Consider the following 20,134-nt stretch of genomic DNA (forward strand, 5'->3'; position numbering starts at 1 on the left):
AAGGACAAATTATAGTTCATTCAAGAGAAAAAGAAAGGTCGACAAAAAGTTCGACAAGAGAAACACGATGCTGGCAAAAGTAATGTCATGGCTCTTTTGAGTCAAAAGTTGTTGCCGAAAAAACGTGTTTTTGTAAAAGCGGCTATTTTTTGGAGTTTTTGCCCTCTGGAGGCTAAACCGTTGACCTGAGGTCAAATCTAAGAACATCACTCAGAAAGGTATGTAAAAGGGCTATCGAATACGCTTTTCCGCGGCGCTGTAGCTCTATCGGTTCCCGAGATAGCCGTCGGCAGTTTCCAAAATGTTGAAATAGTCAACATTTTACCTTTGGTGACATTTGGTGACCTGACCTTTGACCTGACCCAAAAAAATGACCGAGTGTTTTCGTCCTTATTTTGGACGTTCTTTCGATTGCCGCTTACCGCGTGTCGCTAGTGCTACGTGGCCCAGGAGCCGAGTTAGAAGGGGGGGGGTGTTCAGACCCCCCCCCCCGGCCCGGCGCGGAATCTCGGAGCACCGGCCCGGCGCGGGTTAATGTGATACACAGAAAATGTGTCCAGCGTTGTTACCGTAACATCCCGGCAATCGGCTCATAGGTCCTCTTGCACCATAAGTTGTTTCCGGCTTCTAAGGGGACACCAATAAATTCAGCTGACTTTTTTACCTACTGTTTATTGTTCACTGGTCTACGTTCAGTGTTCAACTTCGACAACACATTGCCGCCAAGATCACCAGCCATTTACATACTTCATATGGGCTTAATTTACAGATACAACAGTCATCATCATGAACATGCACAGTCAGATATTCAGCTGACTTAAAGCCAACGCCTCGGCTTCCCCAGCCAAAGTGTAATTCAGATTGATAGGAATCATGCAAGTGACTCACTGACAGTCTTCTAGTCGTTGTACAAGTTGTGGGCAACGAGCACCTATGGGCTTGGATTGGAAGGGCCATGACGGACGCCGCGTGGTGTGCAAGAAGCCGAGTACGTCTCGTAGCCCAACTGGACGGGGTCTCGATCCATTGACAATGATCCCAGAAGTCTGGCTCACCGCACCATGCACAGGGCTGCTAGCGCCAAAAATCGCACCTGATGGCCTAGGTCGGAGGGCCATTTGTTCAGCTTGCCCGAACGGACGCCGCGTGGTGTTCAAGAAGTTGAGGACATGCCCCAGCGGGACTAGGGGTCTAGTGCCGATGATTCCAGTACCCTGACTCGACGGACCTTGTACACCTGTGCCACCGACATAACCTTCCTCATTAAATGGTACTTGGCTAATCGTGCTGTGCACTTCATGACCTGAAAATAGGACAACACAGATGTGTTATTGTAATGCATGATGTTTAACATATGGGACATTCCACGATAGATCGTACCAGGCCCGTCACCCTCATCTCTCAGATTTTAATGAAAATCGGTCCTAGGGGTAATCATAGGCCCCAAAGACGCCTGGCAAAATATCAGACTTCTCAGAGCAAAACTTTTTGAGTTATATTGCATTACATTTTTTTAACTTCGGTTTGTAACGGTGAGTTTGATGGCCTATAACATAAAAACGGGTTGAGCAACCAGCAAACAGTATCTAAACAACACTAAGCTTGCGATGAATCAAAAATTAATATTACTTTTTAAAAATTCCAAAGAAAAATTGTCATTGTTGAGCAAAAATCTTAATCTTTTTTCATTTGCCTCTAATGACTTTTGGGACCAGAATTTTTCACAGTTTTATTTTTTCAAAATAAACTTCATGTCAATGCAAATCGACATGCAAAAAATTAGAAAGGTGTTCTTTCTATAAGTTCCTCATTTTCCCGCAAACAAAATGGGTTTCGGATGGGTTGATACGACCCCAGCACGCCGTTTCGCTTCTAATAGAGCTAGAGTCTCGCGGAAAAAACGAGCGTGTGTGCCGTTACAAGTCTCAGCGATTGGTACCCGATTTTAAGGTCTTAAGTTAACCTGTAGCGTCTGAGGTCAGGTCAAGTGACTGAAGTTACGGGTTCGGTTTTTAGCAAATAACTTCGCAAAAAATGGTCGCAAAGCCGCGATTTTGGCATCATTGTGTTCGCCTAGCTCAGGTGCATCGAATGGTATATTTTTTGCTAGGGTGAGGTCAACTTAAGTAGTTGACCTCGGATCAAGGTCAGGTCAGAGCCCCTCAGGTCACGAAGCTGGACTAAGGGTATCATATGGCATATCATTCGATTCGGAAGGTCTTCCCGAGTCCATTGGTGGCTTTCCCGACTCTCTAGATCCATTTGATCGGGAGTTATTGACGAAAAACTCGTACGACCCTAGTGACGTCATAGATGACGTCACGCAAGGTTAACAATGCAAAAGTGAAGCATTGGACTTTGCAAGGAGTGCATGAAATCACGATACCATGTACGTGAGATAGTTTTAGAAAAATAAAATAACAGTTTTTATATTTCCCCATTGACTTATAAGAGTGATGTCACGTGACCGACCTGACCTCATGTAACCTTAAAAAATTCCCAGATATACAAGTTGTGAGACCTCTGGAGGACACCATGTATGCGTCCTTTAACTTTCATCTCGGACAGCTATGGTCATTGGTGTCCAAAACAATGTCAGAACCAAACAGCCTTTTTCACCCTCGCGCTTTTAGGAAAGAGGGTTGGATGAACCCTCTTTTCACTTTTTTTCAGATAAATCAGACTTCAATTGAAATTTCAGTAACCCGTGATGTCACTAGGCAGCTTTACCACGCCATTTGTAAGCTCCCCTCCCGAAATCACTATTCGAAACCGTTATCGTGACGTAAAATAAATACATTTATAGAAAGAACACCTTCCTAATTTTTTGCATACTTCTTAACAATGAGCCAAATATTTTTTAAGGAAATAAAAATTCAAAAAAATTTGGTCCCAAAGACCAATAGATACAAAGGAAAGAAAACTAGATATGTCATATATCAAAAATAGCGTATTTTTCGAAATTTCAAAAATACATATTAATCTCTGTTTGATTGCAATTTCAATGTTATATAACATTTGATATTTGAATAATCCGTCTTAGAGTTACAGCCCGCCAAACTTAGCGCTGCAAAGCAAGATCCAAAAAATGTTATGCACCATAACTCAAAAAATACTTATCTGATAAGCCTAAAATTGCTACATACAGGTGGATTACCCCTGCGACCAATTCTCGTCAAATTCCGAGAGATGAGGGTGTCAAATTGGAAAAAAGTGGTACGATCTATCGTGGAATGCCCCATATATGTATGGTTATAGGTTTTTCAAAAGGTGTTTGGCTCCAAGTACGTTTTTCAACTAAGCACGCGTTTAAGTCAGCGAAACGGGCAAAACTGAGCCTGAGAAGCTCGAACGTCGCTTTATTTTAACATGTTAATCATTCCCGATAAATTCCATACGTGCGTTTTGGAACTATGTAGACATAAGAACAGTGGTGACGTCATGCTGTGGAACTTGCATTGCAATGTTTTGTTTAACTATTCTGGAAAGAACCGCTTGCTCGACTCGGGCCTCGGTAACAGTGAAAAACGAAGTTTTCCCAAAATTTGTTGGCACTTAACCCTCGCCCTGGCAGGGGGGGTCGATGCGACCCCCCCCCCCCTAAGGTTTTTCGGAGATAGCGTAAAAACGGCGGCACAGCCTATGGGGCAACCTTTTTACATATGACCTGAAAATTTCAGGTGCGGGTGACCTTGGGTCAGGTCACCAGGTCAGAAAAACCGGTACAAGGTCATGGTCAAATTTCAATTTTCTTTTTGCACCTGTACAACTCACAGTTTTGCACTGATTTCCTTCAAACTTTCAGGATGTGCTAAGTTCACCGAGTTGTATAACATATAGTTCGGGTTTTTTGAGGTCACTGACCTGAGGTCAGTTAGAGGTCATTACGTCGTAATGTTAAGCCTATGGGAAAATACTAAATTCGGAAAATACTGGAGATATCCGCTTCGTTCTATCACTTTTGTGCTTTGAAACCACAATACTTTACAGCAGGTCACTTGGTGCTTCTTTGTTTGGTGTACTTATCCATGGGTCAGGTCAAATGAGGTCAACTGAGGTCAAATGACGTTTTTGCCAATAACTTGGCACATAATGACGCTAGGGCTTAAAAAATGGTGTCATTGTGTTCCTGGTGATCAGCCGAATCGAATGATATGCGATATGATGCAATTTGGTTAACTTGAACTTAATTGATTAATTAAAGATTACTTAAAAATTAAGAAAAACTTAAAGTACACTTAAGCAAGCTAAGAAGTATATCATTCGACGCGCCTTGACGTGCTGAGTTCACTGGTGCTTTTCTTTTTGCTCTATCTTAATTAGATCAAAAGTTAGAAGCGAAAAACTTTTGACCTGTTTTTAGCGAAATTTTTACATTTATACCCCCCAAAACCCCCCTAAATATTGACCTAGAGCAACCAAATTTGCACAGGGGCGAGAACTCCAGGGGGCCCACCTACCTACCAAATTTGGTGTTTCTAGGTGCGATAGGAGCCAATCGCGAGGGGGGGTCGCATCGACCCCCCCCCCCCTGCCAGGCCGTGTTATGAAAAATGCTCTGCCAGGGCGAGGGTTAATGTCTTCGTACGGACATTGGGTGCCAGCTGCCACCAGTGACGTCATCATAGTATACTCATTTTTGAAGGCACAATTTCCATGTATTTACCGAGCACAATTTGAAATCGATCATTTTTAAGGTAAGAAATTCTTAAGGCCACCCCACACTGGACCTCGCATGCGGGTTGCGAGTTTGCGGGTTTTCAGGGGCGTCGCCACGGGTTTTTGACTGGGGGCGGGGGGACAGATCGGCCCGCGGCCGACTTCAAAACCGAGAAGTAGATATGTATTGTTACCGTGCTTTTAGCTCAATGCATTAGTAGCATACAGTCACGATCTCTCTTATTGATCTGTGTATGAATCAGCGGCGAGAAGCGCCGATAAAATTTTTAAAAACATTTGTCATAAGACAGGTCCAAAAACAAATTTTACAACCCTTTAAGCATGCTAGTATGTAGGAGCCGGAGTTCCTTCACAGTACACATATGAATTCCGATTCAATTTGACACGGTTGGTGTTATTACATCCACAATCTCTCTTATTTGCCGGTGTATTAATCAGTTGCGCGAAGCGCCGAGGAAATTTGCAAAATATTTGTCAAAACACAGCTCCAAACAGAAATTTTAGGTACAACCCTTTTAGCATGTAATATATCAAAACACTTAAGTCAGGCCACCAGGTCCTGCCTCTAAGTTTTTGTGGTCCAGTAAGGGTATGATTAGTGCCATCGGCCATTTTATAATTCAGATTCGTATGTCTGCGTCTGCGATCTTATGTCAAGTCAAAAGGACAATGGAGCAGTAGGTAGGTGATCTGAAATTAGCCTTTTCGCATATCTAGCATTATTTTACGCCGCTACCACTCACCGTTGGAAGATGCTGTCAGTCTCCTATAGCATCCGATCGGTGAACAGCCGTCACCATCACCACTAGCACCACCGTCACCAGTCTTCGAGACCAGGCCATCTCTCCTCCTACTCCCTCCCTGTCTCTCTCTTTCTTTCTTTCTTTCTCTCCCTCTCTCTCTCTCTCTCTCTCTCTCTCCCTCTCTCTAGGTGGTGTCTGAGCTAACTTCACTCGCGCGCTGCCGACGCGACTCGCGAGTCTAATCTCTACTGTAGCGGTGCAGGTCTTATATGCGGTCACTTTCAGGTCATCATCCTATCCGCTTTTGCAACTTGCAATGTTGTTGCATATTTCATGCAGTAAAATGAAAGCAGAGATATCTAGCCTGCCTCGGCACTTTCGCTATATGCATGCAGACACCTACTTGTATAACCTTTCGCTTTTTAGTAATTAATTAGTATACAGCGACACAGCGATACGTAGAAACTCATTAATAGCGAAGGGGGGAAGGACCAGGAGCAGCAGGAGCTCTCCAATGTAAATGGGTCGCCAAGCTGCCCGTTAGAAGGAGGGCCAAATAAATGAAAAATAAATAAATAAATTGTAAACTTCAGCAAAGCCTCAATTAACTTGCTTACTGAATACCACTTTATAAATGACATTATTGGAAAATATTGCCGGGAAGCCAATTAACTACAGGGTGTTGCAGATAAATTGGGACAAATTGAAACTTCCTCTAAAACTACTTTGTTTTGAGTGACTAAAATAATTTCTTGACACACTTAAAGGTTAATGAATACTTTTCATGTTTATGTAAGTTGCGTGGTAATTTTGAGCCGGCTGGTCACAGAACGTGGGTTCAAGCAGACCGCTATTGTTTTTTACCGCACTGATATGCATGCAAATTCTTTACTTATGCCTCATGAAATGTCTAAAAGTAGTGTGTATCGAAGAGACGTAAACCTTGGAGGAAGAAGGGATATTGACTCACCCCTTATGCCATCTGATAATTTTCTGATCATATTTTTTCTGCCACATCTGATAATTTTCTCTTTTTGCACGTGAAGCAATTGTAAACACTGTCTACGGTGCGGGATAATATATATTTAACCGAGAGTAGGTAGAACAAATCTTTTGAACGTCGAGCCGATAGGCGAGGCGTTTGAAAGATTTTTCAACCTACGAGCGGTTTAATACTTCTATCCAGTGCCGCCGATATCTTTCGGGCGCTTATAGTAACTTGTTAAAAAAAAACATAATAGGTACCTATATGAAAAATACGGCATGTTTCAGACTCGACAAACTGTCTACAAGATGTTAAACGTTTGTTAATCGTCTAGACGTTTAACGTGCGCCCTGCTGGGGGTCCTGGATTTCCACGCCCTGCTGGGGGGGGGGTTGAGCACCCCCTTCTAACTCGGCTCCTGGGCCACGTAGCGAATGATACGGGAAAGGCGGCATTCGAAAGAGCGTCAAAAATTAGGAAGAAATCACTTCGGTCACTTTTTTGGTTAGGTCAAAAAATCAGGTCACCAGAGGTCATTGAAGGCCAAAATTCGCCGATTTTTAGGTCAGTTGTCGACAATTTTCAACAAATCACGCATAGCTCAGAAACTAATGAAGCTACAGCGCCGCAAAAAAAAAAAAACGCATTTGATAGCCCTATTAACGCTTTTTCTGAGTAATTCTCTCGGATTTGACCTACCTCAACGGTTTTGCCAAAATAGCCGATTTTTTTTTCGGAAACCGTTTTGTCTGCCATTACTTATGACTCAAACCTTGCACGAACTTTCTTCTACCAGCATCGTGTTCCTCTCGCCAAGACGCGTCGAATGAACTATCACTTGACCTCGAAAGGTCAACTTGAAAATTTGACCTCAGGTCAAGGTCATGACCTGACCGGTAAGGGTCTCAAGTTGCATATCAGGCGATCCGTATCGTCGAGCCAAACACAAGTGAGGTGTTTTCATCGCTCTAGCATGCCCCTATCAAATGTTATTCGCGAAAAAAAAAAAACATTCAGATACCGTTGGTGACCTGAGATGATCTCAGGGACATAAAAAAGGTCACGGCTGCCATTTTCATGTTCAGGGTGTCAAAGATGGGGAGCATTCATTCTGGCCAGGGTTCATAATGTCCAGGGTACGTTATGCCCAGTGTCGAAATGGCCACCGTCAAAGATACTAGTAATTCAGTGTTTTAGAGTCTTTATAATGACTTCTGTCTAAATAAGGCGTTTTTCAAATTTCTCCCATTGACTTATAATGGGGAGGTCGCAAAATTGACCTGACCTTAGGTCATCGATATCAAAATTCCAAGATATACCTACATTTTGTACATGATGCTGTTCTTATCAAACTCTGAAAGTTTCAAAGCCATCGGTCACCCGGTGTAGCTTTGGCAGACATTGAAACTTTTGATGTAGTGAGGTCACTTGAACTGACCTGGTGAGCTGACCTTAAGTGACCTGGGTCTAAAATTTTCACAACATATGTAGAAAAGATGTTTGATAAGGTGTGCCAAAAGCGCCGCCGTTTTTGAGATATTTGCTAAAAACCACCAGGGGGGGGGGGGGGTCAAACACCCCCAGCAGGACGCGGGTTAACCCGCGCATGACTGGGGGTCTCTACAGAGCCCCTTCCCGTTTTTCGGCAATATCTTCTAAACCGCTTGACGGATCAACACGAAACTTGCGATACCTTCAGCGGCATCAATTTGACACATTGTGTTATATTTTCAACTTTATAGCTACCACACTTTGGCCGGAAATGACGTCAGAGAGACGTCATGTCGGCCAAAATATTAAATTACGGCAAACGCTCTCAAGAGGTTAGTTTTAAAGCTAGATCCAATTTCTTTGCATCAGTGGACTACAAATACCTACACATAGCTATCAAACTGCTATATCGATTTATCGAAATTTTGAAAATTTGAAAAAACATGTTTTTACAATAACAAAAATATATTTTTGATTCTTTTTTTTCAAAGTCTTTAATTTTTCACACACAAAAAACGGAATATATGTGATAGAATGCACACCGTTCAACTACTCTAGCTTCAAAAATAGCCAAGTTATTATCATAATTGTCAAAATTTTATATTTATATATTTTTCAAAACCATTTTTCAGTGCGTTTTTCACATCGTACAGCAACATAAATGGCACCATCGTGTTCCTGAGCTCAAACAGCATCTGATAGGCACCTTTTTTGTTGACAAATTACACGTACAAAATTTGACCTTTTCTGACCTGAAAGTGACCTGACCTCCGGTAAATTCAGCTGAAAATGACCTCAAATGACACATACGCCATTATTTTCGAAATCTACGAGTAAAATGGACCATAAAACATGCGTCACGTGACCGATTCATGATATACAATTTTCGTGACCATGGATGACCTGGCCTTAACTTGAAAAATTCGAACTAAAAGTTTGGTACCCTCAGGGTACCTAAGGCATATATCAAGGAGTGCGTAAACCAAAAATGAGCCTGATCGGACTTGTCAGCCGGCGGCTAGAGCCTAAATTGTGAACAAGCAAAAAGGCCGATAATTTTTACTTTGACCTGACCTGTGACGTCATCGGTGACCTCGAGGTCAATGAAAATAGGTTTTTTACAACAATTTTTACAACAGTTCCAGGGCTATCAGACACCGTTTGAATTTTGACGATCCGCCCAGTAGTTTCGGAGATAGGAGGGGGGCTCTGGAGAGCCCCACCCCCTCCCAGTCACTCGCGTTATGGAAAATACCCCAGTCATGCGCGGGTTAACAAATTAGTTACACGACATCCGATAATTTTCTCTCTTTGCACGTGAAGGAATTGAAAACACTGTCTACGGTGCGGGATGAAAACATTTACACTGGCATTGTTTTTGTGATTAGACCTTGGATTCCGCAAAGAGTGGTTTGAAGGTGACTGGTGAGCTATGACATGCTAAAAAAAGTGTACTGGTGCAGGTATTAGTACCTTTTTCGAAACCACTATTGATCGTGAGGCAAATCACTTCATACTTTTTCCGATGCCCCGTCCATTAAACCACAACTCCGGTTTCACTGACATGTATTTAATGTGATACATATTACATAAGCAATATGTTAGTTTCGCTGTTACAGTAACATGATCGCCGATGATCGCCGAACACACTCACATCCTCTTGCACCGTAAGTTGTTCCGGGCTGCTATTGAGCCACCTACGGCCGGCGAAGCTTCACACCTTTGTGTTGGAAGCCGGGGTGCGAGGCAGAATACCATGGGAAGCGGCCGGGACAGCGAAAATGTCTGCAGGGTTTTTTGGTGGTGGTGGTCGTAGTATGACGTGGGGGCACATGATATCCGCCTGGACCCGCGGGCCCGGACGGACGCCGCGTTGGACCCAAGAAGCCGAGGATTTGCCCCAGATGAATGGGGGGTCTCGTTCCAGTGCCGATGAGTCCAGTACCCTGACTCGACGAACCCTTCTCAGGTTCGCCACCGACGAAGAACGTTGGCGGTGGCTCGGGAGTCGTGTGTGGCGTGGTTGAACCTGAAAAAAGGATAAAGCAGATTTGACATGCATAGCGAAGTTTCATGTTGTAGAGGTTTTGTGCATTATCACTCGCTCGTATTCGCATCGACGCGCGCGGCCGCGGCGACGGGGGCGGTTATCCGCCCTCTTGAGAGCTTTCGTAAATAGTGGGAATACCGCGGCGAATACCGCGGCTCCGCGAAATTTGGCATACTTATTTCGTTATCAATTTCACAATGGTGAGAGCAAGTTTTAGCCCCCTAGCTTTGAAGATCATTTCAGCAGGTCACTTTGAATGACTCGACCTCAAATCACTTTTTTGTTACTTTGCCACCGTGTCAGAGCTACAGTAGATGACCGAGCGCTTTGAGCTTCGCAAGGCGATGAGGACCTACAACTTTTTTGTCTCGGATTTTTTTTTCCATCACTATGGCCTATGGTAAGCTCAATTTTTTGGCCTCCTCATTATAAGTCAATGTTCGGGGAGGAATTACATGCCTTATTTTTGCACTGAAACGCATCGTGATGACCAATAATACGATGAATGACATCATTCACGACCGGCCTTGAATACCTTGATGCCCTGTTTTCTATTTGACAACTGTAAGGTCATGTGACGTCATCAAAGGTCACCAAACCTTTTTGATACTATAACACTCCTTTCAGAAAAAGGTACAGTCTCGCGAATGGTCTCGTGTTCAACTCGTCCAGACGCAGCGGCCAGCGAATGATATACATGTTGACCTTGAGGTCACGTGACCCGAGGTCAATTTTGGACCTTATCCTTCTGAGGTCAACACGTATATGCCTCGGTGATTACCATCGAAGCATATAAGTACGTGATTGTATTAGTTTTGCTCTAGCCCGATAAAAACTACTGACCTTACCCCTCGCCCGTTTTGGCCTTTTACAGCGTCTTTATATGCATATTGCATACCCTTACCCACGTGATAAATCAAATTATTAGACATGATTTTCGGTTTTAACATTGACATAAATTCATAATGTGAAGATGTTTACAGTACAAGATATCTGGTTAGATATGGTCAAGTGTGGTGCATTCACCAGATAACCGGTTGTGAAAACGACTGTCATTGGTTTCTATGTAAAGTCTGGACCACGCGCGTTCATCACCATTGCGCTAATAGCACCACTCACCGTTGGAAGATGCTGTCAGTCTCCTAGCATCCGATCGGTGAACAGCCGTCACCATCACTACTAGCACCACCGTCACCAGTCTTCGAGACCAGGCCATCTCTCCTCCTGCCTCTCCCTGTCTCTCTCTTTCTTTCTTTCTTTCTTTCTTTCTTTCTTTCTCTCCCTCTCTCTCTCTCTCTCTCTCTCTCCCTCTCTCTAGGTGGTGTCCGAGCTAACTTCACTCGCGCGCTGCCGACGCGACTCGCGAGTCTAATCTCCACTGCAGCGGCGCAGGTCTTATATGCGGTCACCAGCTGGTCATCGTCCTACATGCACCATGCGGGTCAGCCAGGAAAAGAATGAGAAAGTAATCTGCGGTCAACACACAACACCTTGGCTTTACAATGCTCCATAATTCAGGGACTTAGATCAGTTGCTTACCTAATAGGGTGACCAAGACCATGATGTAGTGTTGAGAATCGGTCAATCAATTGAGCGCTCTACTTCTTCAGCGACCAGCGTCATGCATTGTAAATGAAAAGCAACGATATTTAGGGATGTAAGGGGACGCGCAGTTGCAACTGTGTGTGTGTACACGAAACCCAACTCTAGCCGTCTGTCCTGGCCAGTAACAACCGATAACATTGATATCGAGTGCCGGTCCCTGTACAAGAGCAGCTGAGGTTTTCTGTGCGTTCCCTCTGGCAGCTTATCGTTGTTCCCTGTGAGGGTGCTGGGACAATATACTCAGGGTCACTGTACAGTACGCTACATGCGGTTACTAAGGTACTTGTAGTATATGGATAACTTGTGTATGTATATGTATAACTTTTGCAATATACTACGGTGACATAGCGATGAGTAGGAACACGCCAATAGTCAGCGAGAGCTTCAGTACAACTTCAACAAACTTACTATATCATGCAACTTTATAAATCCAATTCAAGGGAAGACATTGACCGGGGAAGACGATCAACTATTAACCCGCGCCCCACTGGGGTCTGCGTATAACACGCACTACTGGGGGGGGGGGGGCTCTCCATAGCCCCCCTCCTAACTCCGAAACTACTGGGCCGATCGTCAAAATTCAAACGGCGTCTGATAGCCCCGGAAAAACTGTCGAGCGAAACCTAACTTTATTGACCTCGAGGTCACCGATGACGTCACAGGTCAGGTCAAAGTAGAAATTATTAGCATTTTGGGCTCTGGCCGCCGTCTTACAAGTCAGATCAGGCTCATTTTTGGTTTACACACTCGTGAACAGATGCTCTAGATACTCTGAGGGTACCAAACTTGTACTTTGATTTTCAGGTCAGGGTCAGGTCATCACAGGTCACGGAAATATATCATGCGTCGGTCACGTGACACATGTTTTATGGTCTAGGGGAAGCGGGGGGAGCACCGCCACCTTAAGCATTTCTGCTCACCGAGCTGATATGCGTAGTAAAAACGAAGCTCTTTTGCATTCATGTGAAAGCAGGAATGTTTTCCTACATGTTGGCATAGTTTCCAGCGCTCCATTATAAAATTTCGCTGCTTTACAGACGTCGAAAACAAGTCCTGCATTTTTCGTCCTCCAAAAATGTGCGGGTAGCACCGCCACTGATGGCGATGTTATCCACAGATCGGCCTTACGGTGACAGCCACCCTTGGAAGCGTTACTGCTGTCTGAAATAGTAACTCAAACTCATATAAGACACACAAGAATTGGTTGTTAGTTTGTCACAGATCAGACTGTTTGTTGCGGACAATATGCATACAAAGCATGACAAATTCACGTTTATTTCGAAACATCCAGTGAAGTCAAACGTAAGGTTAAAAAACAGACGACGTTTGCGGCCTAACTAAAGCTCTTCTCCGAGCTGAGTGAATCATCATTGCGGCTTTATCCATTTTGCCACCCCTTGGGGTAGCACCGCCGAGCATGGCGGTGTTACCCCACTCACAGTCATCGACCGACAACGCCCCGACAGCAAAACAAGCCGGGACGCGATTCTTCTGTAATTCCTTTCTCAACAACGAGCACTTCATGCCCTTAAATTTAACGTAAAAATCAAGGCATTTTGACTTGAAATGACCACTTACTTGCTGCTCAACCATGCCAAATGATTACAACGATGGTTTGAAATTCACAAAATGGGCTATTGCGATCTCAAAATCAAATAAATCTTAGCGAAACCTACCTCACGCGGCGTCCCGTTTCCGTTCAGACATCGAAATGGCGGGTGTTTACATTTACAATTCAGAGTTTTGCCGATAGAGAGGATGGCGGTGTTCCCCACATGGCGGTGCTACCCCCGCTTCCCCTATTTAGGCCGTAGATTTCGAATTTGATGTCGTCTGTATCATTAGAGGTCATTTTGAGTTGAATTTAGCTTAGGTCAGGCCACTTTCAGGTAAAAAGGTCAAATTTTAAAGTTAAACTTTTTCAACAAAAAAGGTATCTATCGGATGCAGTTTGAGCTCAGGAACACAATGGTGCTATTGATATTGGTGTACGATCTCAAATACGTACGGAAAAGTTGATTTTTTTATAATTTTGAATTTTTTGCTATAATGCGCATAACTTGTCCATTTTTGAAGATATCTGGCTAAAACTTGCTAGAGTAGGTAAGTCATAAGCGTGTGTTCTATCACATATATTCCGGTGTTTTCTCGAAAATTTAAAACTTTTTGAAAAAAGACAAAAATATAAATTTTGAATTTTAATATTGATAATTTTCAAAAGAATTAAAATTGTGAAAATCCGAGATACCAGTTTGATAGTGCCGTCTGTTCTTAGTCTTCTCATGCAAAGAAATTGGACCTAGCTCAAAAACTGAGCACTTGGGAGCGATTGCCGTGGTTCAGTGTTTTACGTCGAAATCAGCCGAACATGAGGTCACTCTGACGTCATTTCCGGCCGACCTATGGTAGCTACGAAGCTCATATTTTGACACAAGGTGTCAAATTGATGCAGCCGAAGGTACTAAACGTTTAGCGTTGATACGTCAAGCGGTGTGGGAGTTTTTGCAGAAAAACGGGAGGGAGCTATGAATAGCCCCCCCCCCCGCCAGTGGGGCGCGGGTTAAAGGGACCATCCAGGCTCGAACCTATAAAAAGTTCATGAATTGGCATAAAGGTGGTGTCGCATGGTTCAGAGTGAGCAAAAATGAGTATCTACCAAATTTCATTGAAAGATATTAACCCGTTTTTGAGACATAGACAATTACTTTTTTTATTTTTCAGAGCCCACGCTGTTCCTACTATCTGTAAGAATCTTGGTTCCTACAATGTCATTTGGAAGCAATAATTTGGTATCTTAAAAATGCGGCAGATGTTGCGCGCAAACAGGATATACCACCACTGGCTGACGTCACAAATTCAGAGGGGGCATTCAATACATTAGCCCCTCCGAATCCAAAGTGCCTCAACTTTGAAATTAAATATCTCCGAATTAAGGCTGAAACAGACTCTTTCCGCGTTCAGGAAATCGCATGCGAGAGCCTATTCAAATACATTATAATTCTTCTCGCATCAATCGCTTGCGGGAGGTGCGTGCGATTGATGCGAGTGTGCTTTCATGTATTTGAATAGGCTCTCGCATGCGATTTCCTGACTGCGGAAAGAGTCTGTTTCAACTTTCAGGCATTAAAGTCTTTCTCGATGTTGCGAGTGCCCAAACCGTTAAGTGCAAGCCAGGGACCCCACTTTGGCTATCTCAACTCAAATGTTAAGGTGGGATACCCGCAGGATAACCCATTTGTCATCCTTCGACAGATCAGGGGCCCTCTGTGTTTACCAATTTAGCGTCTCTCTCTCTCTCTCTCTCTCTCTCTCTCTCTCTCTCTCTCTCTCTCTCTCTCTCTCTCTCTCTCTCTCTCTCTCTCTCTCCCTCTCCCTCCCTCCCTCCCTCCCTCCTTTTCACCATTCTCTCCACCAGAGCAGTGTCCGAGTTTCAACTTGTCATCTGGAGACTGGAACTGCCCCTCCCAGCTGATCATAAACTGTGTCATCCCTTCCGGCTTCTCCTCTCCCATTCCACTGCTCGCTCTGGCATTTTAACGACGACTCCAGGTGAAGTCCCTTGCGCCATTACCGTTCGGCCCGCCGATTCGTCAGCTCTAATCTCCAGAAACCGCTGGCAGCTGTTGAGTGACGTCGTGTGACGTCATGAAATCGGCTACGGCCGGTCGGCTTGGTTACAAGCATGCAGCAATATGTCTGAGTGTGACGTCAAACGCAAGGCCGCCTATTGGAGGGTGTGTCCGTGCGTCATTATGTAGAGTCGCTGAATTCGGGACCGTCCTGTTGGCGTGTCCAGGGATTGAATGCTGGAGGGATTTGACGGACGGACTTTAAATGTCATATTGACGCATCGCTGGCCCGAACGACAGCTGTGAAAAGATGAGGATGGGACCGGAACGGTCGGGAGACAGCTGGTGAAGGCTACCAGGGAAATACAGATTGGTGACACTGTTAGGGGGGGGGGGGGGGCTGAAGGAGGATATCTGGAGATATTGAAATGGAAGTGGCGGGCGAAATGACAAGATTGGGATCTGTTATCAAATCTCGGCATTGCAGTAGCCTGCCTCTTTTCTTCACTACGTCGTCATTTACAGGACTGGTTTGTGCTACGAGCGGCATTTAGCGACGTTAAGTGCGTAATACTGATAACACTGATGATAATCCCAGATTATGCAGTCGTCCGGGCTTGGACCGAGTTGTGATGTACCTTGCGACCCCAAACAGCTGGGAAATTTGGAGCAGAATTTCCCTGATTCGTGCCGAAACAGGGCTTCAGGGGTGACAAGTCTTGGACATCCGTCTGGACAGGAAGTCTGCAAGAGCAATAAAAATGTCTTTAGTGATGATGGTTTATAATTTAAATTTCTTCATCCGGCTTGCCTAGGTCAGTTCCATCGATGGCATATATCCGGCTGTTTTTCCCGGGCGACGTTTTGGGTTTTCTCTGATGATATAACCACGGACTAAGAGCCGGTACCTACTAGCGCGTCCGGGAGCGCTCGGCAAGTAAAATGTCCATCTCAGGCCTCAGGTGCCAGGTGGATCGTTTGACTGTATGTGAGCTATGAGCTCAGGTGAGCTACCGAATGATATCGGAATGGGGGCAAGCAGCTGAAGGTCTATCAAAATCGCTCAACACTCGTGAGGATCAAATCTCTGGGAGCGATACAATTACAAATAGGCGGAAAACTACTCCGATAATAATTATTTTCGTCCTCTATCCTCTCTCTCTCTCTCTCTCTCTCTCTCTCTCTCTCTCTCTCTCTCTCTCTCTCTCTCTCTCTCTCTCGCCTCAAAACAGAAAGAGGCTCTGCACGCCGCCTAACCCGCTGACTGACCACCTGACTCTGACTGACTCTTGTGTCTGCGTGATGACGGATGATGTACACCAGAGCACTCTGCCCCCGGGCCCACCGAACTGTCCCCTGAGGGAGAACATTTGCAGCGCCAGCTATGTGAAATGGCATGGAAACTCCTCTCGACGGAAGCTTAGAGGCAATCACGTCACGGGGAGTGATCACGCTCGCAGGTAATCCGGTGATTTTTTTTCATTGTGACGACGGTGATGACCAATGTCTCAATGGAATCGGGTGGCACGCAGTGCAACTTATATGGCCTTGCGCAGTGCCCAGAGCCCAAAGCTATAGAACTCCCCTTGAGCCGGTTGGCGTTGACCTGTTGGTGGCGATTCTGCTGGGCATTCTTGGTGAATGACTGAACGAACGGGTAATAAATTTGTCATGGGATCCACCGCACATTTGATGGCTCGTTGATGCGATGGCGTGCGCGATCTTATTGTTTTTTTTTTCCCTCTCTACTCTTATTGTTTTGCTTCCATGATCCATCTTTTACACCTCACATTAGCCGTTTTCACGACGGCCATCTGGTACGGGGACCCGCAGTTGCTACTGTACACGAACCCCAAGTCTAACCGTCTGTCCTGTCCAGTAACAAGTAACAACCGATAACATTGATATCGACTGCTGGTCCCTGTACAAGAGCAGCTGAGGTTTCCTGTGAGTACCCTCTGACAGCTTATCGTTGTTCCCTGTGAGGGTGCTGGGTCGCTATACAGTAGCAACTGCAGGTCCCTGTACACATTTGGTGCACATCTGGTGCAGATCAGGTGCAGATTTGGTCAAATCAAGTTCAGTGTGTCTCCTAGTAGCTATCAGCTAGGGTTGCACTAATTGCTTATATGCCTGCTTTGTCATATTATCAGACAGTATCATCGATTAAAACACTGATAGGTATAAATTCATAATATAAAGATATTTGCTGTAAAAGAGATTAGGTGCAGATTTGGTCAAATCAGGTGCACTCGCCGGGTAGCCCGTCGTGAAAACGGCTATTATCACTCCTTCACCGATCTCTCTCTCTCTCTCTCTCTCTCTCTCTCTCTCTCTCTCTCTCTCTCTCTCTCTCTCTCTCTCTCTCTCTCTCTCTCGCACTTTTTCTCTCTCTTCCCTAGGTTACATAGGTACGGTAAAGACGGTCTAATGAATAGGTAGTCTTTCTGCTAAAATCGCTATCTGATATACTATTCGGTGGTTCTACTTTTTGATGTCGAGGAACAGGTCAGCTTCCTTTATTTGCTTATTCATTAAATGACCCACTTCATTTTACTTCCGCTTGTTGTCAATGTTTAAATTTGATGTAACTTTTACGTCTTGAGTTGCAAGTCATTCTGGAGCCTAAGATTACAGACAGGCATGCCGCTAAACTTAGGTCGCTGACTGGCTGATGAAATCGTTGCTAACCGAATTAGCTAAGGACATTTGCACTATTTGGGACAACGTTCGTTGCCGCGCACAATACCGCGAAAAGTCACTAAAACTTGCAGCGCCTGTGCTCTGGAGACTGTCACGGGAGCACGTGTGCATAACACACGCCAGACATTTTTACTTCACAGAGACCACCTCCGTGGGGCCATCGTTCGTCACGAGCAGTCACCAACCAATGGAGTGTCACTCCCGAACATAAACAGAGCTTCCCTGACCGACACGGGTCTAATTTTAGACCGGATCACGACGCGTGCGCCTGTTTTATCGGATGCTCGAATGGACGAACAGCGGCCATTTTGGATTAGAGGTCAAAGAGTACGCGACCTGGCGAGAGAACTGGTCCGCTTCGGGTCGGCGCCTGCACGGCGGCCGTATGTGGGATGGCGCGAGCGGGAGCGCTGCACGCAGCAGCACGCGGGCGCGCGCGCCGCGGCACGTGTAGGTGCTTCCCCGGCAGACAGACGGACATTATCGATGACGGGCCGATGACGGCGTAACGACAGCGTCCGTCCGAAATCTGAATCACTGCCACCGGACTGCCGCGGCGGCGGCGGGGTAGATAAGGAGTCATGCTGGCGCAGCTCGTCACTACTCACGCATCTTCACCTGAGCTGGAAACATGAGCTGCCACGCTGTGATCGCACTGCTTTCGCTGGGTTCACTGGTCGCAGCTTCACCGATTGTAACTCTTCCGAGTGTCACTCAAATCTCCGAGTCCGAGATCGCAGTTGGGAGTCGGAACTCCACTTGGGCGCTTCAAGAGCCTCCCAGTGATAGAGTGTCGATGATGGAGAAGCTGGCAGAGACGCCGTCGCTGAAGAGGAACACCCGTAGTCCTGACGAAGACGATGACGAAGCTCTGGGTGATCGCGCCGCTTGTCCGTTCACCACCGAAGCGGTCACCCTCGGGGATCTGACCCTGACTACCTCCACATGCGTCTCCACCGGCCAGCCATGTCCTGGCGGCGTGCCGTTCACGGTGTGCCAGCAGTTGACACAGACGGTGCTGGTGGACGGCAGAGCCGTGGAGCTCAACACGGCCTGTCTGTGTGCCCTGCGCGCGCCGGAGGATGGGGAGGAGGAGCGCAGGCGCCGCCGCCGCAGTCAGGGCGCTGGAGCTGCAGCAGGTTGTCATACAAAGACGGCACTGGCAGACAGCTGACGAAGGGAGGCTGCAGTGTTAGATAATTTATTTCATATATTTCATACTTTACCAGGTCATACTTTACTATATATAACATTTTATTATAGTGAATGTAAGTTTCGCCAAAGGAAACCACGTTCTTTTCCATCCCTTGCTATGTAGTGTACCTATATGTATTTGTTTGTTATTGATATTTTAATGCGCGTTTGTCATGAAGCACAAAAAGACATTTTTATTGATGAGCTACTCATGTGTTTGCGCTTGTGTTTTTACGCTTTACATGTGTAATAATAAACGAACAATACCTTCTCATAAATCTTTATGTCCCATCTTTACGTCTGCCGCAGCTCAGCGGCTTAGCGGCAAGAATACCAGCTTACCGGCAATCCTGCTATAGATATCTGAGCGATATACGGCGAATAACGTCTTCGTCACGTTCCTTCTAAAAGAGCATCTCCCATGTTTCAGTTTTACCACATGCCGAGATATCCCTTTAACATTAGCACGTGCATTTGGGAAATGGCTTCGGCCCGCCTCGGCTAATGTTGAAGGTATTTGGGAAACGATTCGGCCCTAGGGCTTTTTGATTTTCCCAGACAAAATTTTACTGAATATTCTGAGCGGAAGAACCAATTTCAAAGAAGATATTTACGGATTGTGTGTTCACTAACAGCAACAGCAAAAGTAAGTGACTGCGTGTTTACTTACTTTTGCTGTCAACGTAATTCAACTAAACAAGGTTATCGTTCCAATGCCAATGTATTTATTGCTGCAGAACATCGTCGGAATAATAATCATTTCTACATAATGCACGCAAAAAACGAACAATTTAAATGCGTGAAGCATCTTAACGTGCCACAATGAAACATTTGATATTGTTCCAGCTGGGATCCAAGACGCGTTTGTTTCAGCGTTTCACCCAATTTTCAGTTTTCCTCACGGTTTCCTCACTCCTGCTGGACTCCATATCTTTATTCTAACTTCTAGAGTTTCACCATCTTCATCCTCAGCTTTTTCAAACCCTAAATACCTAAGGGGAAGTAGGAATTTCATCTTTCATACTCAACGCAGCCCAATAATGAAAAACACAAAAAATAATCACGTTGACTATAAATATGAACATAGTACTAATATAATATTAACACAATATTA

General features: G+C 45.1%; 1 long non-coding RNA gene across 1 annotated transcript; it reads right to left on the reverse strand.

Annotated features, from left to right (window-relative positions):
• Window positions 1–9,448: 9,448 nt before the first annotated feature.
• On the reverse strand, window positions 9,449–11,385 carry LOC122394624. The gene is made up of 2 exons (XR_006258901.1): window positions 11,069–11,385; window positions 9,449–9,928 (listed from the first exon to the last, which is right to left on the reverse strand). It is a non-coding gene; the product is annotated as an uncharacterized LOC122394624 (long non-coding RNA).
• Between the last annotated feature and the right edge of the window lie 8,749 nt (window positions 11,386–20,134).

The sequence above is a fragment of the Amphibalanus amphitrite genome, unplaced genomic scaffold, assembly GCF_019059575.1.
Source record: "Amphibalanus amphitrite isolate SeventyFive unplaced genomic scaffold, NRLGWU_Aamphi_draft 000602F_arrow, whole genome shotgun sequence".
In the NCBI taxonomy this organism is placed as follows: domain Eukaryota; kingdom Metazoa; phylum Arthropoda; class Thecostraca; order Balanomorpha; family Balanidae; genus Amphibalanus; species Amphibalanus amphitrite.